The sequence below is a fragment of the Rhopalosiphum maidis genome, chromosome 4, assembly GCF_003676215.2.
Source record: "Rhopalosiphum maidis isolate BTI-1 chromosome 4, ASM367621v3, whole genome shotgun sequence".
Lineage (NCBI taxonomy): Eukaryota > Metazoa > Arthropoda > Insecta > Hemiptera > Aphididae > Rhopalosiphum > Rhopalosiphum maidis.
The window spans coordinates 37,507,306-37,520,014 of NC_040880.1; the positions used below are offsets into that span (position 1 = coordinate 37,507,306).

The 12,709-nt window shown below is 25.1% G+C and overlaps 1 protein-coding gene across 1 annotated transcript in view; it reads left to right on the plus strand.

Moving 5' to 3' along the window:
• Positions 1-1,253: 1,253 nt before the first annotated feature.
• The window catches only part of LOC113549247, a 57,526-nt gene continuing 46,070 nt past the window's right edge, over positions 1,254-12,709 (plus strand). The window contains exon 1 of the mRNA XM_026950456.1: positions 1,254-1,497. The gene's annotated coding sequence lies outside the window, so the exon portion shown is untranslated. The remainder of the gene's footprint in view (positions 1,498-12,709) is intronic.

Genomic DNA, 12,709 nt, shown 5'->3' on the forward strand with positions numbered 1-12,709 from the left:
TTTCTTGTATAATTGAGAGATGGCCATTTTTGACTTTGTAATGTTCGAGAATATGTTTGTCAACATAAATCGGGTTTTAGCTTGTCTGGTACTTGGTTACTCACAAAAACAAATAGGACACACACTGGTGACTTGTGAGTCATATTGTTATTTTCATATCTACTAGCGGCTTGTGGTCAACTCGAATGACAATACTGATATGACACCCACCAACAATAAAAACTCTTGTTTAGCCGTTAGACTGAATAAAACAATAACGTGTGACGATTATTATTGTTGCTCCGTTGTAGTTTTAAAACTGTTTTGTAAAACATTTAAATTAGCTAAAAAATGTTTATAAGTATTAAACAGTTTTATTAAACTTGTAAAAATAATGTATCAAGTTACAAATAGTAAAATATTTAAGGGCATTGTGCATGCATATAGCATACAATTTTTAAAACGTCAAAAGTCTGATGTATAAAAAAAAAGTTATAAAGTTTTAGTTTAAAATATTATACTTATTTATTTTTGTCATAATAATAAGTATAAATTACAATAATAACTACAAAGTAACATAATATTAATAGCTAGTTGTAATTACCTTTTTTTTAAATTTTTATCTATGTCAAATACAAAGTATAAAAAAAACGAGAAAGTAGCCCGGTTGTATAGTTGTAGTAGATCTACCTCGTGATTGTTATTGAGTATCTATGTTATGAACTGAGATTAACTTCCCCGAATTTTGGATTTTTAATTTTTATTTCTTTAAAAACTAAAATTATACTATGCTTGTTTGCCACTCTATTCATAGAATCTTTTAGTATTTTGAAAGATAAAATTAAAAATTTGGAAAAATAAATTTCAAGAAAAACTGTCGGAAAATTCAAATTCAAATCTGCTGCCCACCAATAGTATATATATTATAAGCCTATTACTCGGAGTTTTAGGACCGGTATGATGAAAATAAAATCTCTTGTGTATACGAATAATATTAGGTTATAATTTACAATTTCATAAGTAACCATAATAACACATCTATATTTCACTTGATCGTAATACACACGCAGTGACCTGACTATTCTGTAAAACGAAGATTTATCGAGACGAAACATTATTTTATACCCTACGGCGGCGGTGCGGTCGGCGTTAGCACGACTGACCCATAACCGAGTATAATATTATAGTTTAGGCACCCCAACAGGTAGTCTGACGACGACGACGACGACGACGACGCCGCCGGCAGCCGCCACGACATTAACGCACCGGCCACCGAACCGTGTGCCCGTGACACGCGCCCGCTCCGATCGAAACTTTTCCGCGTAGCTCGCCATAAACGCGTCCAGTTGTAGTAGTGCGTGATCGTTGATCTCCATATACCTACAAATTGGTGGTTCAAGTAGTAAACCTACTCTCGTACGTACGTCGTGAATACATTTTATATTAAAACCGCAGATGTATGACGATCGTCTTGGCTACAAATCGGGGAGGAAAAAAAATTAACGAAATAAAGAAAAAGTAAGTGAAAATAAATATGTACCGTACAGATAAAATTCGAAGAAATTTCGACATCGTTTTTAAAAGCTAACGAAATATATCATAAAAAATAAATTAAGCATATCATATATGCTATAAGATCTAACTATTGATTTTAATAATGATTGAATTAGTACCACGCCGGTAGTATATAAAAGATCTAATGGACAAAGTCTTTCTAGATCTGATAGTTTTTTTTTTTATATGAGCGCGTGTTTAGAAACGTAATTTACTACTGTGCGTAGGTACTATTATAGCTGTCGTAAAATCGAAATAACGATTTTTATAAAATACCCAATTTTCTCGATATACCGCGCAAAATATATAATTTAAGTTTTTTTTGGCCCTTAAAAACCTTTTCCGTTTGCATAAATGTTTATGCATTAATAATGTACCTAATTAGGTTTTTGATAATTACCAAAATACTTTCAAAAAAATTATTTTAGTAATAATTTATGGCATTCTCTTAATGCATTAAACTCGTCTCAATAAATAAAGTACCTATAAATATATTATTTTACTTCGTTAAAAATTAATAGGTTAAATGCCATTTTCCTTTATTTGTTTTATGTTGTTAAAATATAAATTTCAGAATATTAAAAAATGTTAAATAAAGTTTAATCAATAGAATTATAAAAATTCCACGATTAAGAGGTATAAAAAAAGTTATAATTTTAGACTCGTGACAATATTTAGACAGTAATAACCATTATATATAAATAAAATAAAAATATAATACCATCCATGGAATAATGCCGATGTATCTAAATATTTAATAATGAACATTACATTTCACTTTTTTTTATCAACTAATTTTATTAAGTAAAAATAAAGTATGACGCTTAATAATATAAAAATTACCGCGGACACAATTTGTAATGCCTTATTATTACAAGGGGTATAATAAACCATTAATTATTTTCTTCATTATTAACTTTTGAGAATTAACTAAACTAATCATAGATTTTAGTTAATACACGAGATAATTATAATTGTAATGACAACAGTTTTTCTAGATATTAGCCTTATTATGTCAGTTACATTATAACAGCAATTATTAACGGAGTTAATATCGTATAAAATATTAAATTATTATAATAATATACTGTAGATATAATAAAATCATATACTATAGTAGTAGTATAAAGAAAAAGAAGGTAAACAAAATGTATGCAAATATAAATATAAATTAAATATTTGTAGTTTTAAAAATTGATAAACCATAGGTAAACATATAAAATATTTAAGCACTGATGTTAGAGGTATACACTTTTTTGTAAATTAACTTATACAAACAAAATAAGTATCCTAGAAATAGTATCTTAAGGGTAACTTTAGCCCCTACGTGTATCTGGATATATATTAAAGTAGGATTATGTATGTAGTTTTATAATGAATTAGATTTAATACAGTAAATATTCCATAAAACTATTAAAGCTTGAACATTTATATTTTTTTATCGATGCTAAACAACTATCTTAATAATTAACATTTATTTACATTTTGGATTGTTAGATACTCAGATATTAGTTGGTATATTAACAATTTAACTCAAAACTATAAAAATTAATAATTTTTTTTTTTGTTGTTGATAAATTCGAGTTATTAAATAGTTTAAAAACTATTTGATATTATTTAAAATATTATTGCTATTTTCAGAAAATTTCTCAGTATAAACATACGTTATCTTTATTGGACTAATTTAATAAATACTAATAAAAAAAGAAAACATAAGATTTGTAAGGTGACATACTAAGCAAAGCGAAGAATGTATTGATTTTACAATGATGTGGGTTTTTATTTATTTTTTTATTTATGTGTCTGAAAACACGTTTTTTTCTAGTGTAAAAAATGATCTTACCAACATATTCGAGGTAGATTTTTAGTCGCAAATTAAATCTAGTTGATACTTTTGAGAGGTCAAAATTGAAAACTCTAAGTACTTTTTAAAATAGTCAGGGAAAAAAGTACTAACATTTGTTAAAATAATTTTTTTGTAACCAAAAAATTAAACCGTGTTGGCTCAGAAATGTTTTTCATTGCATACAATGATTTATCATTGAATTCAAATTTAACACATCTATTATAGTACCTACTCACGGACAAGGTACACTCGACACCTACAATTGTTCATCTAAGAGGTTTTCTACTTAAAATATATAATATATACATATATATATTAAAATTTATATTAGATTCATAAACTTCATGCATATTTACTTATATTGAGTAAGTTAAAATTCGTTCATATTTATTCATTATATTCATTCTATCGAATACAATGTGGTTGTACACTGTTAAGATTACAAACTGATCTTCCTATAATATGTAAAATAAATATGGTTATTCAGTGTACTTGTAATGATAACACGAGGTAGGCGAGCTTTCCCATATTTACTTTACGTGGTGTATGAGTTGTCACCAAGCCAGTTGTTTTTAGCTTTACTATACGCCTTTCATTGAAAATTGTATGCTCCACTGAACTGATAAACTGAATGATCATTAAAAAAAAATCGTTTTCTTATATGATTTTCTATACTTTATAACATTATAAATTATATTCATATTCGTATATTTATAATTTTATTTTCATTATAAAATGGAAGACAAACACAAACAATTGTTGGCGATATGGTCGAGTAAAATTATTTATTTATTAAAACAAACAGTGTACTATTCCTTATAAAAATCACACCTGTACTTTTAATTATATTGCAATTGTGCTTATACTACCATAATCCACTAGATTTAGATATACAAGTACACAGAGGGCATATAATCACATTATAATACTATACACGTTTTAAGATGTATTATGAATAAAATTGTATATATGTTTTAAAAAGCATTCGTTTTAGGTTTTATTTTCATGTAATATACCTATTCGTTTTAATGAAAATTGTATTTTGCGAGTGTTTTAAATTGTAATACTTGTCTATTGACTATTAAAAGGTAACTCGTAGTGGGCCACATATAACCAATCGTTGTATGGAACTGTGCAGTAGTTGCGGTTAAATGAAAAGTCGTAACATTTTCTGTGTTTTTTTTTTTTTAATTGAAAATAATTCGAAGTCTGAATGACAAAATCATAACATGGATTGGCATGAATGTGTTTGCTCTTGTAAATCACGCCTGAAAAAGTCCTATCTCGGGCTCTCCTATATAGGTGCATTTCCCACTGTACTTGGTTCATATCCCTTCTAGCCAAGCGATACGCACCGTCGTGTTCCCATGGTGTTTATGCCTCCTCGCGTTTTTGCGTACGTGCGATGATCCTACTAGATTATGGCGTCCGGATGACGCTCTACCCACACTCGAGCTTGTCAACCACAACCGTTGCGCCAGTTTCCTAGAAATGCTATTCTATCGCTGTCGTTGATTATAGACCTACAATACATTTCTGTTATAAAATTAACATGGTATTGGGTCATTTCCCAAATCACAAGGTGTGATTCCTTCTTTTATTGTATTATTCAGTATTAGGCCTAACGAGTTTCCGGCTGAGGTTTAATTGATTATTTGAATATTAAAGTCTGCGTGGCAGTACTTTTATGAATTATATTTATTATAAGATACAGAGCACGTAGAAATATAGATTATTAATTGATTGTAAATATTTATTTAGAATGAATTATTTCTAAAAGCAAACTGTGTCTTAACCCTAAATGTTTTGAGATTGAGGTAGGTATACTTAATACATTTTAATTACCAATTTTAATATTTTATTGTCTTAACATAATACTTAAATTAATCCATTCTTAAAACATGTCAAAAGAATTTTGGCCACAAGAGTAGTTGTTCAGATAAGGTGGATGAAATATAATACCTAACTTATATATTATAATATATTAGTATACAAATTAAGTTGTATAAAAAAATTTTAAACTGTGAAAAAAGTTTAATTTGTTCATTTAGACCTTATTCAAAATCGTTGTTTGTAAACATTTGTTTAAATAAGTAGATCAGAAAAGTTTTATAAAATATATTGTTTTAAATTATTTAAATATTTATTACATTTTTATTAAGACTATTAGTAAATAACAAAAACAAACTATTACATTTTTATTTTATAGTATTTAATTATTAAAATATGGTAATTTATTCAATTGTATTTTTTTTTCTAGTAAAAAGTAATATAAGTTTTAAAGTAATATAAATTAAATTAAATTAAATTAAATATATAGGAAAGTATTTGTCAGTATAAAAAGATCACCTGGGATATTTATGTAATATTATAATATATATAATATGTGCCTATATTGTATATGTTTTTAAAATAAATTAGTATTATAAATATAATTGATTTTATTTAAATTATTCTATTTAGTAGGTATGTATATTTCCAAAATTATTATTATACTTTATAGTTATTATAAAATCGATAGTGATTTCAAATACAAGTTCAAATAATGTATTATTTGCTATAATTTTTCATGAAAAATTATATTATATTAGGGTGACATAGCTAAAATAATGTCTAATGTAAAATGAATGAGGACGTTATATTTGTGATTAAATGGGTGAAGTCTCCAACGTATTTTTTCTTTGATGTAAAAAGACTAAGAAATAAGTGTTTTGTCAAAGTTACAATCTTAATGAGCGTTCAAAATCTATTACCAAAATTTACAGCGAATGGAGAATATCGATTTAAAAATACAAATATGTTATGTTTCTTTACTTCTATCCCCGAAAATATAGGGAAAACGAGAAGCTATGCCGCCTTCTAGCTGAGTCCTAGTTGTTATTTTTTCTGATTACCGTGATTTATTAACAAGTAGCCAATAGGTTGTAACTAATAACGCGATTGGTATATGTAATTATCAAATGTATAATACCTACTCAATATTATTTTATTGCTCCGAACCATATTATATAAAACTGTGATTATTTACAACTAGAACGTAAACGATAGAAAATATTATTATATCGACTGCTTATATTTAAATAAAAAAATATAATTTTTTGAAGTACCTATTACATTCTGAGCAGAGTGATGAATGTATTTATTTTCATTCTTTATTTTTTTTTGTAAGTGCACGACAACATCCATATAAGGGAGGTTTTAGATATAAAACTGAATTTAGTTTGTACTTTAAAGAACTCAAACTTAAAATTTTCAAGAACTTATATTTTAATTGGAAAAAACAAACAAAAAATTCAAAAAAACGTAAATTTTTACGTAAATCCAATTTTTGAAAAAAATTAATTTTGTTGAGCTTGAAAACAGATAACTGTAGATACTTGCATTTTTTACCAAATGTTTATTTTATTATTTCTTATTTAGAGTGGAATTTTCAAAACATTATAATAATTTATCAATTAAAATATATCGAAAACAATAATCTATAATAACAATATTTTTTTTATAAGCACTTAAAATTTACATTTTGACAATATTTATAAAAATTGAGAAAACTAGTTAACCTAATCTAACATTTGCAGTTAGAAATCCATAAAAAATTTATATTTATATGCGTACTAAAGATTTAAAAAATTAATACAAGTTTTAGTTTAAGTTTGATTAGTATTAGTTGTTGAACCTTTATGTAAAAAAAATTCTACAGGAAACCCGAATTTTTTATGAGCATTTCAAGTTCAAATATTTACAACATTCGGTATTCATCTATAAAATAATTATTTCATCTTAAATAATTTTTTATAATTGTTGTATTTCGAAAAAAAAATAATAACAATAGATACCTACTTGCAATTTTTACTAAATTATAATATAATATTATCATTTTTATTGATCAAATTCTCAAATTTTTTCAACACTTTTTGTGTTATGATTTCCACGAGAATTTAAAAAAAATGTTTATAAACGTCGATTAAAATTATTTATCGGGTAAAAATGCATGAAACTTTTATATAATATTATTAATATCCCACAAAATATATTCATATATCTGTAGAATAATACAAGAATATTAAAAATAAATATAAGCACATTTTTTTAATATATATATCTTAAACTTTGAATTTGGACCAAATTTGTTAAAATTACAAAAAGTTTATAAACTATCTTTTAGTTAAACATTTTAGAATCTTTTATTTTTGTATCTGTTTTAAAAATTGAATAAAAGATACCTCATAACTAGTTCAATTGGAATTATAACAATTTATTAATTATTTTTTGTTATGATTAGAAAACATTATTTGTGGGAACTTAAAATGTTATGTATTTTATACTAGTGTGAACTTTATTATACAAAATAACATGATTTATTTTAAAATATTGTCTATTTATAAGTATTATGAATATATTTTTACTGTTTTACGGTATTTACAAAAATATGTTATTAAATTTTGAGTTGTATAATTCGATGTAATATTGTATAAATTTATATTATAATAATAATAAATTAAATACTAATAATATAATAAACGCGCAATACTTAAATAGGTATACCCACTCAAATATGTCATAAAATATACTTAATGTAGTGATATAAATAGGCCAACAGACCGCCTTCACTAAAAACTGTTTTTCGTATATATTGATTTAATCGAATTCAAATTTTACAGATCTATATAATAGTGACCTACTTGAAACCTAATATACAATAATATGGTGATACTAACTTATCTACTAATTTTTAATTTTAATTTTTTTCATAATAATTAAGTTTTAGCAATGCAGATTTTAAGTAATAATTAGTTTAACATTATTATAAATAGTAAAATTGCTCTACAATTCACTCGGACATTTTTAGATATATAGTATATTATCCAAACAAAATAATTTATTATTCAACCTAATTATATATCCTCCCATAGTCTCGTCCAGAATAAAACATGGATGAGACCTGTTTTCACTAATCATCATAACCAATTTTCAATATTTAACAAACAAAAACATTATAGTTATATAAAATTGGATTTGGATTGTTTGAAAAACATTTAAAATTGATTTTATTAATTATAGTTTCCGATTAAAGTATAATCAACTATCAAGCTTATAAACTTAATTATCATATAAAATGTACCAAATGCATAAATTTAAATTTACTTATCCTTAATTTTTATGCGCACTGTTCAATTAGATTGAAATATTTAAAAGATAAATTTTTAAATAGAATTAATTGCATTTTATTTAATAAAAAATGTTATGTCTGTGGATAAAAGTGTATGGAAAATATATTTATAGTATCACTAGATTCATAAAAGGAATTTCTTGGAAACCACATTTCAAAATCCATAGTAAATTAATAACTACGAAAGTGAAGAGTCATATCAATACGTCACGTAGATAGTACACATTGTGTATACCCTGGCTTTTGTAACAACTCACATTTAATACTTTAAATTGTTGAAAATAGTATTTTTTTTTAAAAAAAAACCTTGAAATCGTTTTAAAATAATCAAATAAATTTTAATTTATTTTACCATTGTTTTTTTTTGAATAACAATATTTAAAACTAAATCTTCTAAAGCATCTAGAATTAATTTCAAAGTTAATCTAAAATCTATAACTAATTAATTTTTGTTCGAAAATCGATTATATAGAATTGTATAAATCGATAGCTTTAGAATACATGAAACTAATAATGTATATTATCTTCATTAAATAAGTTAAATACTTAAAAAAATATAAACATTAAAAAGTAAAATATATAAATTTTTTTTCAAGAACGTAACGCCCATCTATTCATCAATTCATAATTAGTGTATATAAAAAATTAAAATTCTTATGTATAATAATTTTTTTTTCAAAATCATTAATACTTCTCGAGATCAATATTTACTGTTACGATAATTACCCTGTAGATCTATGTACAAATCAGTTTTTCAATATCTAATTCATTTGTTTATAATATGAATTTTTTTTTTTAATCATAATTATTCAATTTTATATTTATTTTACCCAGTAGCGGTGCGTGAATAAAATTTACTGGGAGACTTAACTTTTGTTTAACTATTAGCTATTTATATACATTTTTACTTAAAATATTAGTATTTTAGTCAATGCTGTAACTGATTAAATTTGTTAAATAATTCCGAATATAGTTATCTATATTTTTGATAGATAATTTATTCAATTTCATTATAAATTATTAATTTGAACTACTGAACAAATATAGATAAATTGCATTGTTTGTTGCGTTTATCATAGCCACTAAGCCATGTAAATTTATTATACCAACTAGTTTGAAATTTACGGGTAAATTTTCCGTCTTTATATTCAATGGCTAAATATGTAGTAGGCTTATTGTTTTTTAATTTACATTTTTTATCATAAGTAAATAAATGAAAATCTTTGTCCAATAACTCATCTAAAGGACAATGTTTTAATTCCATATTTTTGAATTTATTAAAAACGCGGTCAGCTTACGACGCACTTACAAATATACACACCGGTTACGTATATACTAATGGGCAATGGAAAATATTACTAATGAGACTAGTCTCACGGACTCTATACAAAAAACATTATCACTGTGATTCCCCCTCAGAACTTTTATATGCCATCTATAATATTAGACTGGAGACTGTTGATCGACTGTCTCATTCGTATTACGACCTCATTGTCCGTCGTTAATCATTATCGTTAATTCCAAGAATTGTGTACCTAGTGCTATTTTCTTAGAACGTATGCGTATAAACGTATACACACACCACGACGAAGAGAATATTTATACACACACACACATATATATATATAGAATATAGTTGACAAAAGTGGATTATTCCTACATGGATTACACAAATACCTATAAGAAAATATTTAAAAATAAATTAAAAATTAGTTTTATTGCGATGTTATAATTCTTGGGGAGACGCAGTCTCAAAGTCTCCCCTGACTTTACCTAACATAGATATCCGGTTCTATTTCCATCTATAGACAAAATATCATCGTACATAACTTTTTATACATTCGTTTTAGATTTATACAAGTTATGTAGAAATGTGTAAAGCCTCATTCTATATTTTTTTCATGCTTTTGTGAATTATTGAATATGTCAAACTTATATTCAATCATTCGGAAAAGGGAAAAAAATATTGCATTTATTTTATAACTAAATTGAGAAAGTTGAACTTTTAAAATAGCTTGCTGTCGTACATTATAATGAATTCATAATTTGAGGAAATATATTTTCCATAAAAAGATAAAAATATTATAATGTAATAATACATTTCATAACGATAATGTAAAATTTAAAGTCTATAATAATAATTTAGTTTCTTAACTCTAAAGTTAAATATATTTAAAAAATCGTTAAATATTTTAACCAAGAACAATATAATAATTAAAATATTTTAAATTTTGATAATTAAACTTATAGTTTGAAATATTCATATTTAATTTAAAACTTATAAAATTAAAATTAATATATTTTCACGTATTATTATTATGTTTTCGTTGTGTATTGTACAACGTACAAACATGTACATGCTTTGTATATAAATATTATTTAAACTATATATTATTATTTTACATAATAATATAATTAATAAAATAAATAATTTTGGTTTATAAAAAATGTTTGATTTTATACAAATTTAAGGCGTGGCATAAAACTCTAAAAGAATTTTATATGCTAAAATTGTTGTCCATACATACCTAGCTATTACTTACAGATATTATAATTTATAAATATATACAATATGCCTAAACATTTTCATAGTTAAGCACATCTTTGTCAAATGTGAAAAAATTTATTACATTATCATTTTCCATTAAAACATCATTCACCCGAAATCTAATGAACATTATTTTTAATTTATTGGTTCTTTGTTTTGGAATGGTCTTAGAAAATACATAATTGATGATATTATGTTTAACAAAATAGAAAATTTAGCTTTTAGAAAATCACGAGTAAAAACATGGACCGATGCTTAGAACTATCTGTATTTATGAAACTACGTAAATAATACATTTAACTGCTTTCATGAAAATTATTTTTCATGTTGGACTTTATTACTTTATCCATATTATTCGTATCATATTAAATTACGAGATACTGACATAAAAATATACAGGGTGTCCCGCGAAGATTTACCCATTGCGATATCTTCTGAAATAATGGAGATATCATAATTCTGGTTTTTTAATAAGATTCACAGGAACAAGAATTACAAATATTTTATGTTTTAGTAAAAAAGTTAAAAAATGTATTTTTTTATTTAATTATTTAAAAAATAATTGAAGATAGCCATTTTGTAAAGTTTTTTTTCTAAAAATATTGACGTTTTAACATTTTAATTTCATCAATTTCATCAATTTCCTGATTTTTAATATTTTTTCTAGTTAAGAAAAAAACTGCGAATTATTTAATACGATATTGCCATAGTTGTATCATTGTATCAAACACGTGGCCCGGGTGCTCGTACGGCTGGTGAACGGGTTTCAGTGTGGCTCGCAATAAACGTAAAATAAACGTAATATCTTATTTCTTAACTAGAAAAAATATTAAAAATCAGGAAATTGATGAAATTAAAATGTTAAAACGTCAATATTTTTAGAAAAAAAACTTTACAAAATGGCTATCTTCAATTATTTTTTAAATAATTAAATAAAAAAATACATTTTTTAACTTTTTTACCAAAACATAAAATATCTGTAGTTTTTGTTCCTGTGAATCTTATTAAAAAACCAGAATTATGATATCTCCATTATTTCAGGAGATATCGCAATAGGTAAATCCCCGCGGGACACTCTGTATAGATGGAAAATTAATTTTAAAAAATAAATCAAGCATTTAACGAGATGGTATAATAAATTAACAACTTACTTATTAATACAATTAAAATTAACTATTAATGGTAAGTAATCTTATGGACGATTCATCGTCATCATGTACCCTCGAAAATTTGTAAGAGCTTAGGCTGCCACTTGTAATCGACCTTCCAATGATCCTGCATAATTTCCTATCCATTACTTCTATGTTACGCGTGTCCGAACTGTTGGTAGTACGGAGTGCAAATGAAATATTCGTGTTTAGTGTATAGGCACCGTGGCAAGGCAATACAGAGATAACTAATAAATAGAATTTGTATGTGTACTGATTTATGTTATCGGTGTGCATTTTATCGTTCGATTATATAATAGGAGTATTGGCATAGAACAATAGTATTGGTGTACGCGCGATGCATGAGATTATTTTTATCGATAAACTTCTCAGAACAATTATTCTTATCTACACGACGACGACGGACAAAAAGGATAGGGCAGGTAGCTGGAAACCCGCTGGCC